This window comes from Oratosquilla oratoria, chromosome 7 (assembly GCF_046742065.1).
Source record: "Oratosquilla oratoria isolate Oo_2021 chromosome 7, ASM4674206v1, whole genome shotgun sequence".
Taxonomy (NCBI): domain Eukaryota; kingdom Metazoa; phylum Arthropoda; class Malacostraca; order Stomatopoda; family Squillidae; genus Oratosquilla; species Oratosquilla oratoria.
This window is the reverse complement of record NC_134783.1, coordinates 42799764-42819849: the sequence shown is the minus strand read 5'-3', so window position 1 is coordinate 42819849 and position 20086 is coordinate 42799764. Positions and strand designations below refer to the sequence as shown.

Genomic DNA, 20086 nt, shown 5'->3' with positions numbered 1-20086 from the left:
TTTGGAAAAAACAAAAATAGAATATCAGGACAATATAAAATTGGAACCAAGGAGGTAAAGGAGGAGAGATCCGAAGAAGATTTGGGTGTAATTATCTCAAACGACTTGTCCTATGATAAACAGAAACAAAATTGTCGGAGAATCCTACAACTTGCTAAGATCAATAAAAGTGGCATTTACATATTTGGACGAAGAAATGAATAAAAAAAATAGTGGTCATACTGATAAGGCCTAGACTAGAATATGCGGCGACATTGTGGTCACCCAGTACCAAAAAGAATACAAAGAAAATAGAAAGAATCCAGAGAGCAGCAACAAAAATGGCACCTGCACTTGCAAGCTTGTCATATGAGGAGAGATTGGCTAAACTGGAGTTACCGACTCTGGAGCAAAGAAGAGAGAGAGGTGACCTACTGACCATCTACAGAATCATGAAGGGCACAGAAATACTCGATAAAGAGGACTTGTTAAACTGGGACAAGAGAAGCACAAGAAGACATGGAAAGAAAATAAAAAACATAGCTACAGAAGAGAACTGAAGAAAAAAAGTTTTCCACGTAGTTGTGGGCACTTGGAACAAACTGGACAATGAAATAGTGTGCGCAAAAACCATTCATGAGTTTAAGAGCAAACTAGACACTGCGAGATACAAAGGCGGGACAACACAAGGATAGATCCCCTTCCTGCAAAATACAACTAGGTAAACACACACACACACACACACACACACACACACACACACACACACACAGGCACACACACACAGGCACACACACACAGGCACACACACACAGGCACACACACACACACACACACACACACACACACACACACACACACACACACACACACACACACACACACACACACACACACACACACACACACACACACACACACACACACACACACACACACACACACACACACACACACACACACACACACACACACACACTCACACACACACACACACACACACACACACACACACACACACACACACACACACACACACACACACACACACACACACACACACACACACACACACACACACACACACACACACCACACACCACACACACACACACACACACACACACACACACACACACACACACACACACACACACACACACACACACACACACACACACACACACACACACACACACACACACACACACACACACACACACACAACACACACACACACACACACACACACACACACACGCACACACGCACACACGCACACACGCACACACGCGCACACGCGCACACGCACACGCACACGCACACGCACACACACACAGAGGCGAGTGATTTAGCATGAACTTTCCCTGTCCCCACGATCGTCTGTGGCGTCGCGTGAGGTCGATGCTCTTGGTACTTCGAGTTTTCGATGAAGAAGAGGGGCGGGTGGGGGGGGCTTACTCAAAAGTCGTGAGTGAGAGCAGAGTTGTGAGTGTTGTGAGCCGACTGTGAGAAAGTCAGCAGGTGGGCTTCGCCGGGTGTTGAACTCTGCTGAGGAAGTTGCAGGAGGGGGAGTGGGGAGAGGGAGTGGGGGTGGAGAGAGAGTACGCGGCTGGGAGTAAGGTTGGCTCGATAGAATTGAAGCCGAGGTTGATGTGGTGGAGTCAAGGTTGAGGTTGACTAGGAGTTGAGGATGAGATGGGATTGGTGGAGTTGACAGGTTGAGTTGTTGGTGAGATTTACAGTATGTGTCACTTGTAAGTACTACAGATAACGTCTTCTCTTGCGAAGCTGTAACGAACGAATTTTTATGTCTAACATTTACTCGTAAGTCTACGAGCCAAAGATGTACGCCAGCCTCGTAAGATGACCTCGGCCTTTATAGTATTTAGAAATGAGGGCAGCTGTATGTGCTACCATCGATTTTTTTTTTTTTTTTTTTTTTTTTTTTTTTTTTTTTAATGCAACGGCCAATTTGAAAGAAAAATTGTAGGCCTGGAAAACTCTCATTATTTAAGAACCTTACAAAATATTTATCAAGGAAAAGTATACCTATTCTAAAATTAAGAGCCTACATACAAAACGTGCTTTGATGATGATAGTGATCATAATGATAATAGTGATGATGACAGCGGTGATAATGATGTCAATAATGGCGGTGATAATATTAATAATGACTGCATCTCACCCGAGAAAGTCAGACTCGAGCTCCGATGATGACTGCATCTTGCATGAGAAAGCCCTTTACGAGATCTCGCAGTGCCGTGCATTGCATTGCAGTGGATTGGAGAGGAGAGGAGTGCAGTGCAGCAGTGGAGGTGGCGTCTCGCCGCGGTGGTGTTTTGTCTGTGTGTCTGGCCGCCAGGCTGTAGTTCTCAAGTCACCCTATGACGTCACGTTTACCACCTCGGCTTAAAGAAATGGGGCATTTACCTCTATATCCCCCCCAAAAAAAATAAATGAAAATTAAATAATCAGTCGATATAAAAGCAGGCAAAAACAAAAAGGAAAAAAATAAGGTTCTTGCATAAAGTAAACCTTGATCAAGAGGAGTAAACGTACCCTCTGGTTAAGAAATTTTGGCGTCAAGGTTCGACTTGGGGGGGAATTTTCTTGAGCTGAATGAAATAGTCTGTGGAGAGTCAAGGGTGCATGTGAAGCGGAACGAAAGGGTCACTAGGGTGCGAATATGCGAGACAAATGAACACACACACACACACACACACACACACACACACACACACACACACACACACACAGATACACACACACACAGATACACACACAGACATACAGATACAGACAGATACAGACACACAGACATACAGATACAGACAGACATACAGACACACACGGACATACAGACACACAGACACACAGATACAGACACACAGATACAGACACACAGATACAGACACACAGATACAGACACACGGATACACAGATACAGACACACGGATACACAGATACAGACACACGGATACACAGATACAGACACACGGATACACAGATACAGACACACGGATACACAGATACAGACACACGGATACACAGATACAGACACACGGATACACAGATACAGACACACGGATACACAGATACAGACACACGGATACACAGATACAGACACACGGATACACAGATACAGACACACGGATACACAGATACAGACACACGGATACACAGATACAGACACACGGATACACAGATACACACACGGATACACAGATACAGACACGGATACACAGATACAGACACAGAGACAGGCAGACAAACTAACCAACCAAGCATTTTTTTACTCCAACAAGAGACGAGTCAATCGAGATTGGGACTAGAAGGGAAGAGGTGTGCACACGGGGGTTGGGTGGGAAATGGGGTTGTAATTCGGCGGAGTGAGTAGGCAGGAGTACGGGGTTTGGGATGGAGTTGGGGGTCGGAAGAAGAGCTCAGCACAGTGGGTACTTGGCCTGCCTGCCTGCCTGCCTGTCTGTCTTAGATGTCTGTGAAAGCGTGACAACAGCCGTAACAAACGGACGAAGGTCGGGGAGGGAGGGAGGGGTGGGAAGGAGGAAGTGGAGGGAGGGTGGGAGAGGGGTGGGGGTGTGGCACAATAGTAACAAGAAGCGATTAAGAACGACAAGTGTCTCTTTGTGTTTTATTAGTTTGTTTGGCCCCTTTTATGGCGGCAGGGGCGTACTGCATGTGTACATCCTGTCCTTGTGTGACGCCAGGCAATTTCATTCAGCTAAGGAGGCAGAACCCCCTCCCCCTTCTCCCTAACCTATGGCCGCAGTGGGGTCTCGATCTATGGAGACATTGTTCAGGATAGAATCAAGATTGTCACTGTATGTAACTCGTATGCGACGGACCAAGAAGTCCGCGATAGTGACCGAAATTTGGTCCCTGATTATGTACCAACAGCGATGGTAACCTTAGATGTGGATATAATTAACGGAGCAGGCATAGCCCTACTTACGTTACCTAGGTGGTGAATGGAGGTTGGGCCAGAGATCGTCAACGACTGGCTAAGTCGTGGTGACTCAGTCAGGACTAAATCATAATGCTTATGTGGTGATGGTAGGAGAGTACATGAGCAATGTAGGCATCATTTGCGAATGCCACTGTAGCAATCCAGTTTCTTTAACTTTAACGTTTACAATACAATGCTACGATGTTGTAAAAGTCTCGTGCACGTCGTAACTTTGCAACCTAAAGGCAGCATTGCAACTATGGAAGCAGAGAAAGAATCCAGCAGTAGCGTTAGACAGGTGATTAGAGTATGGACGTACATGACGAGTGTGGAGATGCATAATTACCACGAGGTAATAATAACGGTAGCAGGCCAGGCCACTAAATTAATGACGAGTTTTATGGGTTTCTGTTCATATGAAAGGAGGAATAACGGTTCCAGCGATAATTAAGCAACCCTTGCCTCTGACCTTGTAATTTGAAAATGGTTTTCTTTTGGTTTTCAGCACAAGTGGAAAGTTCTGATTCAGGTAGATCTGTCAATGTTGGGGACGACGGAATGTTGAATGTGTAAGGAACACGTTCTTGATTCTGGCAATTGGAAATTATGGTGGTTGGGAAGGTGATTTTGTTGAGAAATTGTTGATGGTCTGAGAATAATTGATTACTGTTGGACATTCCCACGCGTGAGAACAGTGCCTGTGGCACTGGATGATAAATGTATAAGGATTGTAAACTACTACTCACACAAGTTGGTAAGAGATCAGGTCTGGTAACTGGAGGCGTGGGTTCAATCCCCAGTCGCAGAAGTTTCTAAACGTGTTTAAACCAGAATGGTAAACCGTGATTAATTCTCTTCGGGAGAAAGATATAGAGGGGGATTACCAGTCTCATTACCCCACCCCTTTGAGCCGCTTTTTTCCAACAAGTGACATAGCATTTCTCTATGAATAGAGATTTCTTTAAATATGGAATAACGCCTCGTGCCTCCGGTCCGTAGGGTTGTCACTGAAGCGACTAAAGTATAGACTATATTTTGAACGAAGGAGTGGGAGATTCTTGAAGGCTATGACGTTGTTCATGTATGAACCGCGAGTTGGGAAGTAATTTTTGTTGTGATTGTGACTATTGTTAGTGGTTGCAGCTGTGATTGTGACTTGTGGTTGTTGGTGTGTAGACAACGACTTCAGTGGATTGTGACACAGAATTACTTAGGAAACTAATCGCCTTTCCGAGATCCCGTCAGAGGGTTTCCACTCCGATTGAGTCCCGTACCGGGAAACCGTGGATGGTCAGAGTCCCGGATGGTGGAGGGAGAGACGAAGACACGGAGACTTCCCGTCCACTTACCGGTTCTTTCGCACCGTTATTCTCGGACGCGAGTCGAACTCTTCAACCAACTTTTCGAACCCCCGAAGTCCAAAACCCGTAACAAAGAAAGATGGGCCTTGTTTCCTCCGAGCATAAGGTCGGTCTCTCCAGGTTCTGAAAATTCTTAAAGAACAAGAGTAAAACTGTCTTCGACGGTGTCGCCACCGTTGTCTCTGCATCACTTTTGATTGCCTCCTTCATGCAGCCTCTCTGACACAATCAGCCTTGAGAACATGGAGCGTCATTTCTGCAGCGCTTTCGTCAGCCCGTAACGTGCTGCAGCGCTCCTGCTCCACACGGTACAGCACGGGATGAAAATACATTAACAGAAACCACTTGCGATATTGCTTCGCACGCACGTACGCACGCATGCACGCTCGCAGGACGCTTGCTCTAGCGGTCGTTTACTTCTGAGCCGAAAGAGACTTCACTGCATCCATCAAGTCTCCAGCACGGCAATGAACATCCATCCATCCATCCATCCATCCATCCATCACCTCCAGTAGGAAGAGGATGATCGTCAGCGTGACTCAAAGGGAACCAGTAAAGAGTTCTGGGGAATTATGAAAGCGACATGACGTCATTTCGCGGGCAGGCGCCCCTGGGTTGGCCTCTACAGTTTATAGTGCCAACATCCCGTGTTTACCTGTTTGGAGACGAAGCAACGTGTGTGTTTGTGTGTTCGTGGTTGCCAATTTATTTTACCAAGTTGTAATAAACAAGATAAGAGCTATTGCTCACTGGCTTCTCTCTTTCCACCACTTTCTGTCAAACTGTGTGTAGTGTTTGTGTGTGTTCGTGTGTTTTTGTTTGTCATTAGTTCGAAACCTGACCATTAGTAGTTTCGTGGAATCATCCTGTGCGTGCGTGCGTGCGTTGTGGCTAGCGGATTCCGCCTACGCCGCTGCCGCAGAAGTGATGTCAACTCCACGGCGGCTCTGCGGTTCCGCAGGGCCGGGCCGCGGTTTCGGGCTGCGGTTCTTTCTGGCCAACAGCTGCCGCGTGCGGTCGGATGGACTTGGAATCTCGTGCCAGAGAGAAAACTGTTTTCTTAGAGGCACTGTCGCACACTGGAACGGAAATAAATGTATATATGTGTGTGTATGTACTCGTATGTGTATGTAATGCATGCATGTATGTATATATATATATAATAAAATTGTGTGTGTGTGTAATATATGTATGTATATAATATGTATATATGTGTATATGTATATATGTATATACTGTATGTATGTATATATATATGTATATGTGTATATGTATGTATATATATGTGTGTATATATGCATATATACTCGTGTATATATATATATATATATATATACATATATTATATATATATATATATATATTATGAGGCAGTCTTATGAAATGTCCACTTAAGTCAAATATTTGCCAATTTCCAAGCGTGAGCTGACTTAACGAAGCCTAACGTAATCTAAACAACCCTAAGCTAGTTCTGAAAAAATGTGTCAAAACGTAACAATTATTTAGTTTTGCGTCACGAGGCTTGGCCTGGCCTCGTTCAGGGCCAAGAGGACGGCGAAAGGACTTTCTGTTTTGGCGGTCGAGGATGCCGCAATTTGGCGAAATGAATTTTGGCGAAATGGGAAGCGAGTGGCACTGCAGGATTGGGGCCTCTTGCCGCCCCCCCCCCCACTTTGCAAGCTTCGTGTGTGTGTGCATGGGTGTGTCAACAACAGTCGGTACCTTGAAATCCCTCGTTATCAATGGGGTGCCACGGAATGAATAAATCGCCTGATGACTGGGAAGGAATATTAGAATACACACACACGCGCACACACACACACACACGCACACACACACACGCACACACACACGCACACACACACACACACACACACACACACACACACACACACACACACACACACACACACACACACACACACACCACACACACACACACCACACACACACCACACACACACACACCACACACACACACACCACACACACACACACACACACCACACACACACACACACACACCACGCACGCACGCACGTACACACACGCACACACACAAGCTATATAAATCGTTAGTTCGTCCACATTTGGAATGTGCTGTTTCCGTACGGTCACCGAATCTCATGAAAGACATTGGCAGATTGGAAAAAGTACAGCGGCGAGCCACAAAACTGATTCCAAATATCAAATAAATCGTACGAAAATCGACTAAGATATATGAATATGTTTTCCCTAAAAGAGCGTAGACTCACAGGGGACTTGATACAGGTCTTTAAGATGCTAAAGGGAATTGACAACATTAAGTGACAAAATTTTCACACTGAATGAGAATCAGACAAGAAACAATGGTCTCAAACTGTCCTGAAATAGATTCAATTTGGAACTGGGTTGAAACAACTTCGCCAACAGTGTAGTTAATGAATGGAATAAACTTCCTGCAGAGGCAGTGCAATGTAGTTCTGTTCAAAGCTTTAAGAATCATTTAGATAAACACCAAAGCAAGATGCTGTAATGACTCATTTATTCTATAGTATTTGTTTATTTTTATCATTTGTCCGTTTGTGTATTATTATTTGCTTGATTCTAGTTTATTATTAGTTACATGTCAATTTATTATTTACTATTTACCCGTTTGTTTATCATTTAACTATAGCTATGCGTTTATGTATTTTATTTATAATTTACATTATTATATTTTATTTATTCATTCATTTATTTATCATTTGTTTTTTTCTTCGCATCCGACCTAGACATGGACCAAAAGGTCTCCTGTCGGCATGTTCCGGCTTTGTAATCACACACAAACACAAACACACACACACACGCACGCACGCACGCACGCATATGGAGCGAATAAGCGGTTTTGGGTCTTTCTCGACCGGAACCTACCAAAGCGTGACAAAACTCACTCGGTCTTCATGCTCGGCCTCTTCAACCTCCAAACCCTCCATCTCTCCCTCCTCAGCCCTTCCATCTCTCAATTCTTCCTACACCCAACTCCCAATCTTGGTCATCGGAAGAGACAGATTCCTTCAGGACACAATGTTGGTGGGATCATGTTTAACATAACAAACGCCTATGTTTCGTTTATCTAAACGAGACAAATATAAAGTTGATATTTGCTTTGTCATTATCAGGTTTTATTGAATGAGACGATTGAAGAAAAAATACTTGTCATTTTACCAGCCATTTTCAAGGATCTAAGAATAGGGAGAGAAATGAATTGCAGCTGAGAGATGTGGCTGACAGCCGTCAGCCCAGGACTGAATACTTGCTTGCTTTGATAGACGCGAATGCAACATCATAAACGAGGAACATGATTAAAGTCTATACAGGGTTTACATTATTCGCCCGTACATGTTGAAATGTTAATTGACTAGTTTCAGAAAAGTTTTAACTCAACCACGGTGGTCATTGGAGAAGATTAAGAACTTATCAGTGTTCTTAATCTAATAATAATTTTGGGGAATTATGAGAAGCAGTGGGAATAACTGTATGACGAGATAACCAGGCGTTATGACGTCAAGTCGCAACACAAATGAACAATCACAAGGCTGATCGTCTCGCTGCGACCGTTTTCTGTTGCTTGTTGAAGATGATTATTTACAACTTCTGGACCTAACAGTATCAGGGTGGTAAGACTTGTTTTAAGTGTCCAGCTGAGCATCTATGATTAATATTACGCTAAACTACATGAGAAAAATAGACATTTGTAATTAATGTTTTAGATGCTCAACAATTCATCTTGATATTACAAGAACATAGAATTTCTAATCTAATCTTCCCTTGTGAGAGTATATAGAGTTAATGGAATATTACTCGACTATAGCAAGGTCGTGCCTCTTTCAAATGTATTTATCTAAAGGAAAATGTAGTTGATGTCTATAAACAGATACAATTATATTGTTATACCATGCCAACTGCGGCAATTAAAAATTAAGTCTTTTTCGTGACAATGACCAAAGACACGTGACTTAGAAATCGAAATGTTTCATCGTCTCGCAAAAAATCTCAGCGACGAAATGTCATTGCCAGAACACAACGTGCAATGTCACAATGCAGAAGGGAAGCTTGCGAACTCCCGTATGGTTGTCATTACGTTATTTATTTACTTAATTCAAGAGTTTTACACCAGGCGGCATAACGGAAGCCAGTTGCTTAGACAAATGCTCAGTATTTTTTCAGTATAACATTTTTTCTGGTGCTTATGATATCAGTGTATTAGAGTAAACTCTTAAATTTTGTTGATAAGGAAACGCATCACAAAAACGTTATTTTGAATCTGTGCGAAGAAAATCTTCAGCCTTTTCAGCTGTCCGCTGAGCAAGTCGCTCCCTTGAACAACATCGGTGATAGATTTGGATGTGTAGCTGTAACTGGGTGCGTTAAATACAATCCCTTCGATATATCGAACCTTGGCATCAGTATTCAGAATTTTTCTTCAATCTCCATGAACTGAAAATCGTCTGACAGTTTGACATGTTCAAAAATTATTGCAGGGTGAAGCCAGACAAAGAAAATAAAAACAAGCGACATGACGTCACCACAGGTTCTCTGTACACGACGTTCAACCTACTCGCGATGGTAAAACATGCTTAGCTCGCGTTCTTCCATTATGCTGGATGTTCCAGAAGTTCAATGCGACAGTGAAAGTCGGAAGGCGCGTGACTGGAGCCAGCTCCTTGCGAGGCTTCGTTCGTAGTTTTCTAAAATCTGAAGACATTGGAAAAAATAAAGCTGTTGTCAACTTTACTCAATGTCGCTGGGCAGTTGTTGAAATCGGAATCTGAAAAATATGTTTTATGTATATGTATTAACTGTTATAGGATTTGTTAGTTATCTTTAACACGGCATAACGACTGTGATATTGTGACAGTATGGTGAAAGTTCGTGCGTCAGAAGTCTGAGGTGCATGACGTATTTGAACTGTAATGTACCAAAAGGTTACCACACAATCGAATGAATTCTTTTACCACTAACTAGAATAAATTAACCCTTAATTTTTGGTACGGAGGAGGTGAATCAAGATGAGGTTAATTTTTTTCGCTGTCGGTACGGGGGAATACTTAGGTGGGTGTTGAGGAGATGAAGGAAATGTACACAGACCCCATGTGCCTATGTATACAACACTTTACGGATTTAGGGTGGATTGGGTATGCTTTAAGACTGTACCCAGAGTTTATGATTGGGAATCATATCTCCATTAGTAGATAGATGGATAACATAGTAAATAAGTGAATAGGTTGATAAAAAAAAATGGAAATTGGGAAATAGGCGAATGCCATTGTTGATCGAATAGGGATTTTAAGTGGACAGTCCATGTGCCAAGACCGTGCCCAATGCTTATGCTCGAGAATCGTTTGTACAAGTAAATTGCTAAATAATCTAGTAAATAATTGAACAAGTGGTTAGATAAATGGAAATTGAGAGAGAGACGTGGTACATCAGTGCACCCCATCTCGCTCGCTTCCATCATTGCCTGAAATACAGTTCCAGAAATTGTGATTTCGTCATAGTGACCCGTTATCCTTGAACTGATCGAGTCATCAATCTAGTGACCCTTTCTGTTTGATATTAATCCCTCCCTCAGCTGAATGAAATTGTCTGGCGGTAGTGAGGATAAGCATAAAGGAAAAAACTAGGTTATATATTCCCCCTTCCAATCCACCCCCACCAACCTCGTGTAATTGGTTGAGATGGTTTTAATCTGATTATTACGTAAACCCTCCCGTTAACATAAGTCAGTAAACTGTGAAAGCCTTATTTAAGGCAAAGAAAACGGTTGAGATAGCAGTGACGACGAAAAGTGATGACATCAGTTTCGGGCAGTATAAGCACGATGAGTCTATACGTGACATAACTAGCAATGAGAATATGCATGCATGTGTGTTTTCATGTATGTGTTGTGTTGTATTGTTTAAGTACATGCCTGTGTGTGTGTGTGTGTGTGTGTGTGTGTGTGTGTGTGTGTGTGTGTGTGTGTGTGTGTGTGTGTGTGTGTGTGTGTGTGTGTGTGTGTGTGTGTGTGTGTGTGTGTGTGTGCGTGCTTATGTATATGCTTGTGTGCACTAGTGTAATGGCATGTGTTTGAAGTGCGGGAAGTATTTGCCGAGTATGTCCTTTGTAGGTCTTCCTTCTTCGGACGCGTCTCAAGGAGTATCCGCACCTTTTCTCGCTCTTGCCTCTGTATGGATCTGCCAACCCTCCTGCAGAAGTATAGGACGTTGTAAACGTGAAAAAGAAAAATAATTGTTAACAAAATGCTGTAGGTAAAAAAATATATAAAGAACGTGTCAATGAACTACGAACTAACGCCAGATCGGCAGTCTTTGTGCGCCGCGATCACACTGCGTCGCCTCTGTTTTTTGTTTTAAAGTCGCCCCCTACCCCATGGCACGCCAATCGGGAGTCCCGTTACTCAGCGTGATTCTGCGAGTTCGTCAAAGCCAGATGTATTAGAATATGGGAGTTATAGACCAGAAGGACCACAGTTTGATATGCTGCCATTCTTTTTTATATTAAAACTGGAAACTCCGAATATCCGCGCGCGCGCACACATCAGTACATAACTTTTGGGAGTGTCTAGCCAGAGGAATGCGCACGCGCGCCCACGTCAGTCGTTCGAGTGTGGGCACCCCTCTGCGCACCTGGTAAGTGTTCGCGCATCTTCCCTTCTATTTCCGTCTCTCTGGAGATCTAGTGTCGCAAGTGGCACTTGGAGCGTGACCCCCGAAGAGGCGACTGAGAAGGGTGAGAGATTGGGAGGAACGAGAGAGAGAGGTATGGCTGGCACTTACGCAATCCTTGGAAATACACCTACATGCGAGCGCGCGCGCGCACACACACACACACACACACACACACACACACACACAAACGTCCACACACACACACACAAACGTCCACACAAACGCACACGCACACACACACAGACACGTGTTTGTCAAGTCTTCTGTGTGTAGGATGACGTTAAAGCCTCCAAAGGATCCACACGATTTGATGTCGCGAGACAAAATACCGATGAATGGGCCTTTGTACCCTTTTGACGTAGGAAGGCCCAGCCACTCCTCGTTCTCCTCTTATTCGTCCTTGTCCTCGTATTCGTTGTCGTCGTCGTCGTAGTCGTCGTCCTTGCTCTCCTCTTCGTCGTTTTCCTTGTTGTGCTCATCCTTGTTATCCTCCAAAATTTTCTTTGTCCTCCCCTCACCCTCCCTTCCTCCTTTTCCTTCTCTCCTTCGTCCTCCTCCTCGTGTTTTTCCGGCTTCACAAGGAGTCATTTTGATTTGACCACGAAAACACACACACACACACACACACACACACACACACACACACAAACGCACCACACACACACACACACACACACACACACACACACACACACACACACGACACACAACACAACACTATGGTGCCCATATAATCGATCATCGAACAGCTTTCGATCCCTACCCTACTCTCGTGTAGCCGAAACTGCACAAAATCGCACATAACGGCCTTGTTTCCCTTGAACATAGGGTCCACTCCTGTGTGGCCTTGTGGCCCCCGCATTTTCGTTTAAGCAAACGATGCCTCTATACTGCTTAGCTAATCTCACCTACACTTCCCTTGCTTCTATACCAACTCCCACGCAACTCCAAAGGAGGAGAAGGAGGAGGAGGAGACAGCGGCGGCGGCACCACCACCATCTCACGTTTTCTTCGCCTTGAAGGACTGAGGCGAACACTTACAAGGGCCAGCTCAGCCGAGGACGAGTCTTATTACCCCCCCCCCTCACTCCCCCCCTTAACCCCCCAGTGGTGTTCAGGAAAAGGTCACGTGTTACATGCCAAGGAAGTTAATAGGATTATCACTGTGCTATTGGCACCGAGTGCCATGGGGGTGCCAACTTCCCTGATTTGTTTATAAACATCTGCTTACCTCGGTATCCACCGTATAGATTATATTGTGTATTAATAGCCGGGTTTTTCCTTCCTAGTGGAAGGTAGCCCAGCCACTGTTGTCTTCATGAATTTGAGAAGGCTAAGAAAACGTGAGCGCGTACACGCGCGTGCGCACACGCACACACGCAAGCACATATATATTCTTCGAGAGATGATAGGACGATCGTGTATACAATAAAGGACTATATTTTTCGAGAGATGGATAGGAGGATCGTGTGTATCAAAATCTAGAAAAAGCCTTTGACAAGATACCATGGAAACTGCTATTATGGAAATGGGGAATAGTGAATGGCTGAGACGTTTTGAAATGCGCGCATTAGAACAGGAGTAATGCATAGGATACAAAACAAGCGATGCAAAAGTCGTGAGTAGAATACATAATGAAATAGACTCTAGGTTGTTATGAAAGTTCTAGACAAATCTTATAGTTTAAGCCAAATGTGGGAAATAAACTCGAATGGTAAGTATTGGAAATGGGCAAAATCTGAAATCACTATTACTCGTTGGAAAATGAAACTCGAGCGAAAGAAAAATAGTCTAGTGGTGTTGCTTTTAGATTAATAGTCACCTGATAAGCAAATTGACAAGACTTTGATCTTACGTACAAACTGGTGACGAACACAAGTGGTGTCTCAATTCGTGGACGAGGAGGATGAGGAGGCTACGCCAGGAGGCGCATAGCTGCGGCCGAAGCCATCATTTTGCGTTTGGATTGGGGAAGCAGGTTAGGTTAGGAAAGGTCAGGTCAGGTCAGGTCACTGCTGGAAATCGGAGAGGAGTGTGGGGTTCGAAGCCGATGAAAAAGAAATACAACCTTGGACAATCTGATCTACCTCAAATGAAAATATGTAGCAGTTGTGTCGTCCCCACAAAAAAAAAAAAAAAAAAAGTCAATCAAAATGGCTCTCCAGCCTAGCAACAGGTCATATAAGGAAAAATGAGAAAAACTAGGACTCCTTTCGTTAGAGGAAAGACCGGAGACACCAATATGTCCAGATCAGTGAAAGGAGTGGACAGATTGATAGATAAGATCTGTTTGGGATGGAGAGTGACAAGAGGTCGTAGGAAAAGAGACACAAATTGCCTGAACGATATCAAGAAATCTTCATTTATATTCTTCAACGTTTGGTATAACCTAATAGAGGATATCGTTGAATAAAAAGAAATCACAAGGTTTAGATGTAGAAAGAGACGGGACTTCTCGACTTTTGGTGCCCCATGTAGATGTGGGAACTTTTCGTTGTGGCGGTTTGAAATTTAGTTATGTGAGGATCTACTGTTAAGGTATAGTTAGTGGACCTCAATAATTTTGCTGGTGGCTCCTTCCGTTATTAGAATATCATAATTAATACTTCTTATAACTCGTTAATTTCTTGTGCCCCTACATCCGAGAAATGGTACATAGATATCGGGGGATGGGTGAGGTAGGGGATATATGGGCTTGGTTCAGAACCAGCGGTGTAGTTTGCCTGTAATTCAGTGTTTGGAGTCGTCGTCAGGCGATTCTTCAGAACGTGATGCCAAACACGAGATGCCTTGTGGTTTACGAGGTCAAGTGATGGGACAAGATCTCTCGAGTTGCGTCGATCCCAGGGCCACCTGAGAGGAGGATGCAAGGTGCTTTTGCAACAGACACCGAGAGGAACTTGTGGAATGTCGTGCAGCGATGCAAGAATGATGTCACATACGCGTGTCGACCGGACTTGCATGTTTGGACAAGACGGCCTCTTGTCGTTCTTGGCGAAGGATCGTGAGGAAATGCTCGCTGTACAAAGTGTTGTTACACTTCCTGAATTCGTCTTCGTAAATATACAGTGGTTGCTCAGCATTGTTCTACATACAAGTTGCTATACAATATTATCATTTTTGTTATAAATTATCACATTAGTGATAAATTATCTGTAGATGTTTAATTGGTTCGTTGAATCAGTGAGGGGTGGGGGTGACAGTGCCTTTTGCCTTCCACTGCACAATAACAGGGAATGCAGTGTTACACTGCTCGATAAACTACTGCGGACGCCGGCGTCGAAGCTGTGGTGAAATGCGAGAACTCGAATGGCCATGGGATGGCTGCGGGGGCGGCGATCAGGGCTTAAGGCAGAGTGACTCATCTGGGGATGGACAGGACAAGTCCTCCCTCCCACACTCCTTCTCTTCCACCTTCGTCCTTCCCCACTCGCTTTCTCCTCCTTTCCGTCACTCCTCGTCTCTCTAGTCCCATCGTATGCTTTCCAAAAGCCTCTCGCCCTCCCTCCATTCTTCCTCAACTTGGTCTCAGAGAGGCACTGTGGCGCGTTGGTATGGACCTCTAATCTCGCGTCGCTGCCTCGGCCCGGGGCCACCAACCCAGTTAATCCCCAGTGGACATTTTGTTGATTTTATTTCTGCTATCGTCAGGTAATTTTATTCACCTTAAAGGATTCGATATAGATACTCGTTGGGTTAAATACAAAATGTATATATTTAGTTGTAGGTAATATGGAGACATACAGACATACGCACATGTGGAAAAACATATTTACGGGATCACGCTACTGAAAGATTGAAAGGCCAGGGGTACCAACCTTACCAAATATTTACTGTCCGATTTTCTTGATAACGATTGGCTGGAGCAGTAGTTTTTTATAGTCCGTAAAAAAGGAGGGGTGCAATTTTCACTATCCCCCTTCAATTTATTATTTTGTGGTTTCATTTTTTTTTTGGGGGGGGAGGGTGTTCATCGGTTGAACGGTTTAGAGCGTCGATACCAGTGGCGGAGGTCGGGAGTGGAGTAGTTCGAGTCGTGACCGGCAGTAAGCGAGTTCATAATAATAAAGGACAGACTATACTACACTAAATTCCCACCTACTAAGGTTCCTTCTTAAGGGGACACCATATTAGAAAACCTAAGTTTGTCTTGTTTCCGAATATATTGCATCAAGAGGTTTGTGTATTTTAAAAGATTGGAACGTACAGATGGTTATATTTGTACTGAATCTCTAATTAAAAAATCTTCAATATCGGAAACGAAAACGTCTTTCGAGAAGGGTCCAGGTATCTGGAATTTTAAGTATTTTGGAATTTCACCCCAAATACACAGCCATCTGTCACCCGATTGAAAATCCACAACTGTCAACATTAAAACGTGGGAATAATCTGCCACATACCATAAAGTCGCAAGTTCACCCACCCTTTTTCATCCAGGCAGATCAGATTAACGGAGACTTTTTACTGCGCCTCTTTGACGTCATTTCCTTTCGAGCGAAGAATGACGTCACTTATTTACAACAGTCATATTATTGTCCTTACCATGTTCTCATCGTGTCCATCTTGGGCGTCGTGTGTTTAGGCGAACGGTGGCTGTCACAGATGGTCTTGCACGGGTGGGATGCATTTTTTTTATTTATTTATTTATTTTTATTAAATAGCTTGTCTGTCTCCATAGCTGGAGACTAAGCTATTGTTCCCTCTAGTCTGATCATATTCCAACAAGGGGTTGACGATGCATCGTTTTTGGTTTTCATGGTTGCACGTTCGACTAGACATGGTTTGACGTCATGTCGACGTATTGAGAGTATAATCGTCGCTCGTCTTGACACGTTCGATCTTTCAGAGCAGCACGAAATTAAGAACTCTTGAATCTAATGTGAAACCTTTCGCTACGGCACTGTAAAAAAAATCCGGCTGGCCCCAGGGGATATTAACAGCATATTAGCGCGATGAAAAGAATTGACAGTTGTAGATCCCCCCCCCCCCACCTCCTAGTAGCTAACCTACTTAAATTTCGCAGAAGCTAGAGTGGGGTGTGTAAATTGTACCAATGTACCAAACTGGTTAGGCTTTGGTTACCGAACAAGCAATATTAATATAGATGAGCAATTACGTTGCCCTGGATAGTTTTGAGTGCGTGCGTGAGCGATTGTGTGCGCGTGGGGCCATGTAGGGGGAGGAAAACAGACATCAACTCGAGGCCGTTGCGTTGTGACTCACACTTAGGGAATGCAAGCTCGAGGCTGTTGTGGGCTGGAGCGATCTAAGGGGGTGGTCCTCCTGCTTATCTTTAATTCGGACACAGAGTGACAACCCCCCCCCCTCCTCCACTACCAAAGCGGGAGGGTCATGAAGAGTACTGTGGATTTATATAGCTTCTCGATGCGAGTCGACAGATTCGGTCCGGGGCGTGGGAGACGCTCTCGCACACAACATAAATGAATGCTTATCTTCATATTTGTAGCTGGTCTCGTAAACTGTCTGGAGGCTCGTGGGGATGTCTCCATTTGATTTTCTTTGCCTTGGTAAAGCTTGGGAAGTGTACCCAGGGACACTGCGAGGCGCTGATGTTGCAATTTTGTCGACAGTGCCAGACAGCCATGGCGGGGAATAGGGATGGTGGGGCACGTATGAAGTGAACGACATAGATCGGAGAGTATGAGCTCTGAGCTGTCATCCAGTGGGGGAGGGCGTTGATATATACAGATCACAAGTCCAACGTGAAAGACCATGGTAAATCACACACACACACGCATATATACAGTATATTACATACATAAACACGCAATGTGCCGACACAACGACGAAGCTTCGCGACGCCCTTGCTCTCGGGTTGGGAAGGGCGGGGCAGCAGTGCGTCGGCGGTGGAGGCAAAGGCGGTTCCTCCTCCTCCTACCCCTCTATCAGTTGTTGCTCGTTTACTTCCTTCCTTACCTCCTTCAGCTTCCATTGCTTGTTTCCTTTTTACTTTCTTTTCACCGTCTACCTTGATACATGGTAATTTTATTGTCTCTTGGATAAATCCCCCTTTTTACATACATTGTCAGCACATCAACAGACTTGTTCTAGATATTTCTTTCCATTCGATTTTGTGACCTGTGTGTGTATACACACTTGTATAGAATAAATGTTGACATACGTGGGTGTAAGAATATACGAACAAAGCCCCGGGGCAAAGTTCTCAATCACCATTCCTTACTGCCTATTATAGCTATTGGCTTGCGAAATAATTAAACGGGTTTTAAAAATGTCAATGTCCCTATTGCAGAAAGGATAAGGAAAAAATCGTATTGTTTATTCTAACGCAAAATTCGTATATTAAGGTAAATACTCAGGTCTCCTGATTTTTTTTTTTTTTTCATAATTATTTTGTTAACCTTGTGGGCTAACAAGACAAGAATTGCCGCCCCAGGGCAAATCCCCCCCTACCACCACTATGAGAGGGCCCTGTATACGAATACTGAATGCAAATCCGTTATTCAACTTTTTGTCTAACATGGTTATCCTTAAAGTTGACTGCAAGTAGTGTGAACTTAATTTTGTACAGAGCCTGTATAGGTCACTTGGGCAAGCCGCTTCAGAAATCCTGTTTCAGAACGGTTGGTGCTTAGCCCAGGTTGTCTATTATCTGATTACTCACCTCTTTTGACCAACGGGCAAAAATTTCCTTGTCATTAGTGTGCACAGAAGTTTTACTATAGTTTCAGTATTTTTTCGAATTTGCTTTTAAGGTTCTCTGCGAAGAACTGTCATTCCAGTCGAGTAAAGACCCGAATTTGTCTACATTGCGAACAAGTTTGTTCTTGTCGTTTTAGTGTTATTCGTTGCCACGACCTGACTATAAAGAGAAAACAGTGGAATGCAATATATACAACTGAGAATAATGTGTGTTCCATCCACAAATATAGGAAAATCGGAATGTAGATGTCAGGATTCATAAAGTATAGATGTTCTTCACACACCCAATGATGAACAGTTTTGCTATAGAGCAAAGTAATGTAAAAGGTGCTGGGCATGCACAGCCTGAATATGACAGGCTGAAGTGTCTGTAAATAGAATGGACTAAACACACGGAGAGGAAATGGTTGGCCAGCGTTCTCCGCGCTGCACCTTGCCTGTAGCAACAAGCGAGGGGAGGGGACGGGGCGGGAGGGGAGGCGACGACAGTCGACGTATCGGGAAAGCTCATTTCAAGCCCATAGTAAACAAGAATAGAATTATTGGCAAACAGGTCCCTTCCCCAACTTTGGAGCCATTGCATCTACCCAATCTAACCTTTATTAAGTATGCTGTTAAAACACGACACGTGGAATGTAGGGTCGATTCTATCCATATTTTAATGACGGCAGCTAAAGCACAGTGGGAAGAGATCCTAACTGCGGCATGTTATTGAAATATAACGTCCATTAATCGTACACGAAGATTAATTAAATATTTTGTTGATATAGCCGTTAATTTAATAGAACCGTTAACAGTTTTTCATTTTCCTCCTGTCGACTGACTACTATTCTCCCCATAATCCTTCTGAGGTGGAAGTGGGAGGGGGGTCGTTTTGCTGGGATCTAAGACCTTGGAATACTTCTTGAACAAAGGACAAGAGGCACATGCCGTAAACGACCAAGTTGGAGAGTTCTTTGTCCATACAACCCTGGGAGACACCAATGTGTCGTTTGTTCAAGTACTTGACAAACTGTTGGCGAAGTTGCATGGCTACCCACCTGTCAGTAGGTGGAGTGGACAGACTTGGGCTTGAGAAGTGCCTCTTCTTGCCACGATTTGATATTGCCTTGCAAGCCGCCTCCAAGTACATAATTGACAGGATGCTTGTTTTTGAAGTGGCTCTTAGTGTTGTTGCTGTTACTCTTGGGCAAGCAGACCTTGCAGTGGAAAATTTCTAACTGCTCCCTTCTGTTCTCCTGTAGGCCAGACTTGCCAAGATGCGGCAAGTTCTGTGGCAGCTCAGTTGTCATCTCGGCCTCAGGAACATCACCCTTGCTTGCCACAAGTTTCTTGATTGTCCAGTCTGTCATGGCCGACGACTTCAGTCTCAGATTACCGAGACGAAGGGATATATTTTTGCC

General features: G+C 44.0%; 1 protein-coding gene across 5 annotated transcripts in view; it reads left to right on the top strand.

The window, feature by feature from the left end:
* The window catches only part of mxt (Eukaryotic translation initiation factor mextil), a 119729-nt gene that overhangs the window by 78862 nt on the left and 20781 nt on the right, over positions 1-20086 (top strand). The gene's annotated exons all lie outside the window — the stretch shown is intronic.